This window comes from Cavia porcellus, unplaced genomic scaffold, assembly GCF_034190915.1.
Source record: "Cavia porcellus strain 051 isolate PalLab524CR breed Dunkin Hartley unplaced genomic scaffold, mCavPor4.1 scaffold_21, whole genome shotgun sequence".
Lineage (NCBI taxonomy): Eukaryota > Metazoa > Chordata > Mammalia > Rodentia > Caviidae > Cavia > Cavia porcellus.
Genome location: NW_026947504.1, coordinates 29676144 through 29684390, shown reverse-complemented (window position 1 = coordinate 29684390; position 8247 = coordinate 29676144).

Genomic DNA, 8247 nt, shown 5'->3' with positions numbered 1-8247 from the left:
GATGATGAACATTTTTTTCATGTATTTATTTGCCATTTGTATTTCTTCATCTGAGAACTGTGTATTCATCTCAGATCCCATTTTTGGATTGGATCTTTGAATTTTCGGGGTCTGATTTTTTAAAATTCTTTATATGTTTTAGATAGAAGTCCTCTGTCTGAGGGACAGTTCTCTTAAGATTTTTTCCCAGTTTGTGAGTTTGCTTTTCACTGTGCTGGAGATTTCTTTTGACGTGCAGAAACATTTTAATAAGAAGCGATCCCAGTTATTGATTCTGGAAAGTATTTCCCATGCGGTTTGAGTCCTGTTCATGAATTCTCTACCTACTCCTATGTCTTCAAGGTTTTTACCCAATTTGTCTTCCAATAGATTTAGTGTTTCTGTTTTAATATTCAGATCTTTGATCTACTTAGATTTTAATTTAGTACATGGTGACAGGCTTGGGTCTAGTTTTTTGGCATATGGAGAGCCAGTTTTTCCAACACCATTTATTAAAGAGTCTGTCCTTCCAGTGAACATGTTTGGCTCCTTTACCAAAGATAAGGTGGTTGAGTGTGTTTGTAGTTGTGGTTGTATCTTCTAATCTATTCCATTGATCTTCAGCTCTGTTTTTATTCCAGTACCATGTTGATTTTACTACAGTTGCTTTGTAGTATAACTTCAAGTCAGGGATTGTGATGCCTCCTGCCTTGCCTTTGCTGCTTAGAACTGTCTTTGTTATTCTAGGTCTCTTCTCGCTCCAGATGAATTTTAGGAGTGATTTCTCTAGATCTATGAGGTATGTTGGTGGTATTTTTATTGGGATTGCATTGAATCTGTATAACAGTTTTGGGAGAATGGCCATTTTCACAATATTTATTCTTCCTATCCATGAGCAAAGGATGTCTTTCCATTTTCTGAGATCATCTTCAATTTCTTTTTTCAGTGTATTATAATTTTCCCTGTGTAGTTCTTTCACTTCTTTCATGAGAGTAATTCCTAAATATTTCATTTTTTTGGTTGCTAGTGTGAAGAGTGTGGCTTCTCTTATTTCTGTAAGTGACTTTGTTGTTAGTGTATAGGAATGCTATTGATTTTTGAGTATTGATTTTGTATCCAGCTACATTGCTGAATTTATTTATTATATATAGGAGTCTTTCAATGGAGCTTTGGGGATCCTGTATGTAGAGTATCATGTCATCTCCAAATAATAATTTAACTTCTTCTTTTCCTATCTTTACCCCTTTTATTTCTCTCTCTTGTCTAATTCCTCTGGCTAGTATTTCCAGTACTATATTAAATAGGAGTGTTGATAAAGGACATCCTTGTCTTGTGCCTGATTTTAAAGTAAAGGCCTTCAATTTTTGGCCATTTAGTATGATATTGGCTGTTGGTTTGTCATAGATGGCCTTTATTATATTGAGGTAAAGACCATCTATTCCAATTTTCTGTAAGGTTCTTATCATGAATGAACGTTGGACCTTATCAAAAGCTTTTTCTGCATCTATAGAAATGATCATGTAATTCTTACTTTTGGCTTTATTGATATGGTAGATTACATTTATTGATTGACGTATGTTGAACCATCCCTGCGTGCCTGGGATGAATCTCACTTGGTCATGGTGTATGATCTTCTTGATGATTTGCTGCATCCTATTTGCCAATATTTTATTGAGGATTTTTGCATCTGTGTTCATTAGTGAGATTGTCCTATAGTTCTCTGTTTTAGTTGGGTCTTTCTCAGGTTTTGGTACTAGAATAATATTTGCTTCCAGGAATGACTTAGGAAGGATTGCTTCCCTTTCGATTTCATTGAAGAGTTTGAGGAGTGTTGGCCTTAGGTCTTCTTTGTACTTCTTGTAGAATTCTGCAGTGAATCCGTAGAATTCTGCAGTGAATCGGTCTGGGCCTGGGCTCTTCTTTGTAGGTAAGGACTTAATTACATTTTCAATTTCATTAATAGAAATTGGGTTATCAGCAGTTTTACATCTTCTTGACCTATCTTCGGTACTTCATATGTTTCTAGGAATGTGTCTATTTCTTCTGTGTTATCAAACCTATGAGAGGGGCTGGGGATTTAGCTCAGTGGCATAAGTGCCTGCCTTGCAAGCAGGCAGTCGTGAGCTCGATCCCTGCTACTGATAAAAAAGAAAAAGACAAAAAAAAAAAAAAAACCTATGAGAGTAGAGGTTTTCAAAATAGGTGTTGATGATCTTCTGTATTCCTACAAAGTCTGTAGTGATTTCACCTTTTTCATTCCTTATTGCATGAATCTGAGCTTTTTCTTCCCTTTTTTTAATAAGGTTGGCTAGGGGCTTATCAGTTTTATTTATTCTGTCAAAGAATCAACTCTTTGATTCATTGATTCTTTGGACTGTTTTCTTAGTTTCTATTGCATTAATTTTTGCTCTGATTTTTGTCATTTTCTCCCTTCTTTTGGCTTTGGGCTTGACTTGCTCTTCTTTTTCAAGATGTTTGAGGTGTAATATCAGGTTATGTGTTTTTGTTCTGTTTTCCTGATGTGGGACCTCAGTGCAATAAATTTTCCTCTGAGGACAGCTCTCATTGCATTCCACAGATTCCAGTAAGTTTTATTTGTGTTTTCGTTTGCTTGTAGGTATTGTTTAATTTCTTCTTTAATTTCCCCTGTGACCCACTGATTGTTCAAGGGTGTATTATTCAATTTCCCTGTGTTTGTGGGGTTTTTGCAGTTTCTTTTATCATTAATTTCTAGTTTCGTGTCACTATGATCTGATAACATGCATGGGATAATTTCAACTCTTTTGCATTCATTTAAATATGTTTTGTGGTTTAGTATGTGGTCTATTTTAGAGAATGTCCCATGTACTGCTGAGAAGAATATATCCTGATGTTGTTGGATGGAACACTGTATATGCCTATCAAGTCCATTTGTTCACAGGTGTGATTCAGTTCTGTTATTTCTTTGCTGATTTTCTGTCTGGTTGATCTGTCCCTTGGTGTCAATGGTGTGTTAAGGTCTCCTGTTATAATTGTGTTATTGCTAATTTGATTTTTCATTTCTATTATTACTTGCTTTGTATAACTGGGTGCTCTGGAGTTTGGTGCATATATACTTAAGATTGTTACCTCTTCCTCTTGAAGTTTTCCCCTAAGCAGTATGTAGTGACATTCTTTATCTCTTAGGATCATTCTTGGTTTGAAGTTCACATTGTTTGCAAAGAGAATAGCCACTCCTGCTTTTTTTTCAGTTCCTGTTGCACGAAGTATTGTTTTCCAACCTTTGACTTTCAGTCTATGCATTTCCTTTTAGGATAGATGGGTTTCTTTTAGACAGCATATGGTTGGATGTTGTTTCTTGATCCATTCTTTTAATTGGTGCATTGAGACCATTTACATTAAGGGTTATAACTGTTATATACTCATTTATTGTTGACATGTTATCTTTCTGCTGTTGCATCTTTGTCTTTCCATTCTGTTTAATTGTCTGCCTTGCTTAGTGTTTTTTTCCTATGTGTATCTAAACTGTCTTTCAGTATTCTTTGCAGGGTTGGCTTGGTGTTCATGAAGTTCTTCAGCTGTTCTTTGGCATGGAAGTATCTTATTTCTCCATCCATTTTGAAGGACAGTTTTGCAGGATACATCAGTCTAGGTTGGAAATCATTTTCTTTTAGGATCTGAAATACTTCATTCCATGTTTATTGTTTGTGCTGAGAAGTCTGCTGTGATTCTGGTGGGTTTGCCTTTATAGGTGATCTGTCTTCTCTCTGACAGGTTTTAATATTCTATTCTTATGTTGGATTTCTGGGATGGTGATTATTATATGTCTGGGTGTAGTTTTACTTTGGTTATGGCTATTTGGAGTTCTGTATGCTTCACTGATCCTGATGTCAGTTTCCAATCTCATGTTTGGAAAATTTTCAGCTATTACTTCTCTAAATATTCTCTTGACATCCTTTATGTTGTCCCCTTCTTTTTCACTTATCCCTATCAATTTTACGTTGTTTTTCTTTGCATCATATTGCAGCTGTTGCATTGTTATTTCCTGATTCCTTGTTATTTTTAAAAGATCTTTCCTTTCCTATTCACTAGCTGCAATCTTGTTTTCAAGGTCCGAGTGAGGGCCCTAAACTCCTGTTTTTATCTTTTGATGGAGAAATCATGACCTGTGAGTCTCAGATCTCCAAGTTACCATGTTTGGTGATCTCAGTGCGAATGTATTTTCTGCTCCACTGGTGCGTCAGTTCACAAAAGCTTTTGTCTGCAGAGTTTGGTTTGCAGACAATACAGAAGCGTTTGGCAGAAATTTGAGCTTAAGCGCTCTACATCAGGTGACAAACACAAGCATGGCCATCTTTCCCAAAACTGTAGAAGATTAAGTTTGTGAATTGAGGTACCACTGTACTATACTTACAAACATAAAATCTATAGATGGCCACTGTGTTGTCATGTGTTTTGGTGGTGGATTTTGATGGTACTTACATGATAATTTTTGTTTACAGAGATTCTAGTGGATCCATCCATTATAGAAACAGAACAGAATAGAATGAAGTTCAGCGGGACTGACTTTGTTATTTACATTACTTTTTCACTTTTCCTCTGAAAACTAACCCATTTTAAAGAGCAACATGGATGTTGATACCAGTATGCTTTTTATGAAGTGAGGAAATTGTGATTTGGTTTGAATCTTGTTCACTTGTATCTTACTCAGTTTTTCAAGGTTACTGTTTATATTTCTAAATCTCTTTTCAACAGAATGGCTTAGGAAGCAGAGGTGGAACAGATGATTTCTGGAGTGTAAATGCTCAGGTTTGCGCCTGCGAGCCCGCCTTGGTCTTCCCGTGGCTGGGTGGTGGCTGCCATCTGCTGCTCTCCGTTCTGCGGTCTCCCTTCAGGACAGCCCCACATCCTCTGTTTAACCAGGACTCTCCTAGGACTGGCTTTTTACCAACCAAGACGAGTCAGCTCAGGAGAAGGGGAGTGGGTCGGGTATTGCTGGGGCGCCGTGGAGAGCCACAGTCTCAGACAGTCTGAGTCAGGGGATCTCGTCAGGATGTGCCTTTCTTCCTGCAGCTTCTCACTGTGCCCTGGTTTCAGTCTTCCATGTCAGCCCCTTGTGCACATGGCTGCCGGCTTCTTTGGCCCTGCTCTCCGCTTTGGTGCTGAAGCAGGTCCTGAGCCTCGCTGGGAACCTCCTGACTGCTCGGCCTGGCATCCTGGCTCCTATCACTGGGCCCTCCAGCTCCTCATAGGTTCAGCTGCCTAGTGCATCAGTCCTGAGATTCTTCTGACTGAGACAACTAACTGGAGAGCAGCTCCCATGGTTTTGCTTGGAGAACTTTTCAGGTTCCAGGCAGAAGGTCAGTAAGAACCCTCGGTTCTGCAGAGAACAGTCACAAAGGAAGCGACCGCCTGGCAGGTGTCACGCAAAGGTACTTGGGCTTAGCTTTCGAAAGTTTCATGAGATGAAAATTACCTTCATTACCTTCGCATGACTGCTCTGAGTGCCAAACAGAAGACTTGTCTCATTGTGCTCTATTTTGTCCCAAAATTGTCACCAAAAAGAAACCTGATTGGTGCCTTGTTCTAGGAATTACTGTGTAATTACTAAATACAATATAAATTACTTCTAAGAAATACGGGGGTTTTTTTTCCTTTTCTTTTTTTTTCCCCCTGGTTACAGGATCTCACTGTGTAATTCAGGCTGGTCTGGCACTCCTGGTGATCCTACTGCCTCAGCCTAGGAAGGGCTGAGATTCCAGGCATGTGCCATCCATGCCCAGCCAAGATAATTTCTTATAGGTAAAACTCCAGTTCACCTTGTATGAGACATGATCAAACAATACAGTGTGGGTGTGTTTGAAGACAGGGTCAGACTGCCTTTTAACTCTCAGCCCTCCTGCTTCCGCCTCCCAAGTGCTATAGTTGTGCACCACCATACCCAGCTGTGAATGTTTTAAATTTTTAAAACTTCAGTACAGTAAAAAACACATGGCCATTCATTCTCCCCTTGCATCGGACATTATGTCATCATCCTCACCACTTTCAGAAATGCTTCTGGAGTCCTCGTGCATGTAGTTGTGCTGTTGTGCTGCCTTAATGTCTTGAGTTGACTGAAACTTGATGCAGAGTTATTTTGACTTTGGGGACAAGTCAGGTCTAGTGGATAAGGTAGATGAGGACATACTAATTCATGTGACAGAAACTGCTGTAAACAGTTGATCAACAAGGTGTGATTAAAAAATACAGTGAAAGCCAAGCCGCAGTGAAAGACATTGCATGAACTCCGAAAAACATTTCCCCTCACCTTGAACGCATCATTCTTGGCAGCGTGTCTTTCTCTGTAAAGTTTTAGAGAATTTTAAACATTCACCATGTATTTGCGTCAGCCTTTGGATATGCTGGCGACTGACCTGTCCCCACTCACCCGCGTCTGTGTGCACTCACAGAGCTGCACGGGTGCAGGAGGAGGAAGGGAGGAGACTAGAGAGAGGCAGAGGAATCTGATCCCGGGACAGAGGACTGAAGTAGGAGTCCAGTACTGCGGAGCAGTCAGTAGAAAGGGCTGAGTGCTGACACGGTTTGGTGAAGTCGATGTTCCTGACACTGGTGAATCCTGGTGGCGTGCTGGGAGGAAGTCCGGGAGGGGCTGAGGAGACAGGTGGGGCAGGCGACCATGGCTTTGGACTGCTCTTTTGAGTTCTGTTAAGGAAAACAGGCAGCCACTTCGGGAAAAGGAGCAGAACAGCTTGTCAGAGCTGGCAGTGTTCCCGTTTTGTGATAGCCCTGGCCCCTCAGAGTTAGCTGGTCCAGGACACCCTTCCCTTGCAGACACTTCCAGCTCTTCACTTCTCCTGTTGGGATCTTTCCAGGCTCTCTGACAGTCTGACCTCTGCTGACCTCCCTGGGCAGTGTGCCCTTCCCAAATAGCACCTTTCTGTTTCCCCATGTGCCTGCCACAGGGCCTTGCACACACTGGCTGCTCCCTGCCTAGTCACACACCACGCACACCCAGCCTGGTTTTTTTGAGATTGGGTTTTGCTGTGCCATTCAGGCCGGCCTTCAGCTCACCTTCTAGCCCAGACTGGCCTCAAACTGGAAGTGATCCTCCTGCCTCAGCCTCCCAAGTGCTGGGATTACAGGCGTGTGCCACCATATCAGGAATGGTTCACTAACTTTCTCCTCTCCTGAAGCAGTGGGTGGCTGCCTGCTTTCTGCCCCTTTCTGCTATACTTAAGAACATACAAACCAGCTCTGGCTCAACCAAGTGGCCCCACAATTGAACCTGCCATTGACTGGCTGTGCCCAAAGCAAGCAGGTGGGAGCTGGTGCTGGAGCCCAGGGAAGTTCTGGGAAACAGCAGCATCTGCGGTAGGCTGGCACCGTCAGCCAGCCGAGGCCAGCTAGCTCTAACCCGGGACTTCTCAGAATGGTCCATGAACTTCCATTTATCCAGCTGGGGTTTTCTTGGTATTTCACTTTTCAGTCCTGGATGATACAGTTGTGGCTCAGATTAAATGTCACTATCAAAGCCTTTACCAGTGTAACAGGTCTTCACTCTTAGTTCTCCGCATTCTCATCCCTCATACTGCTTGGATCAACCTACAGTAAAATACTTGCTGGGAGTATTTTTAAGTTCTCCTGCCCGTTCTCCTGCCCCTGGATCACACACCGAGAGCAAAGGCTTGCTTGCTTATGTTCATCTCCTTGGTACCTAGCAAATGGAGTTGGTAAAAACATCAGCTACTGAGGTTTGACTCTGTCGGGAATGATTGTGAATAATTCTTGGATTGTTCTCAAGCAGGCACCTGATTTTTCAGGTGAGGAGACTGAGCCTTGATAACTACCTGCCTTCCCTTTCCCATCAGTACGTAGAAGGCTGTGAGCTCCTCTGCTGCACCGTTTACTGAATCAGTCACAGGTATTCTGGAGGACTTAAGCAGCTCATGGCCATCCCCAGAAAACTCATCTGACCACACAGCATTGCCGTCGGTGGCCATTTTTCTTGGCAATATTTTTTTCTGGTTGCCTTTTACCATTTATCTGTGTGCCTTCTTCCTTGCTGGGTTCCTACGACTTCGTGATTTTAGGGTGGCAGGCCTGCAGTACCTGATGAAGATGGGCCACTCAGAGTGCTAAGGGAAGCTCATCGGGAATGTGAGAGTACAGCACATTTCCTGCCAGCTTTCTCTAGCTGTAGTGTGACTTTGAAAAGCCCCTGGGAGATTCACTTATTTTTTTTTCATGGTACTGAGGAATGAACCAAGGGCCTTTGCACTGAGCAATACC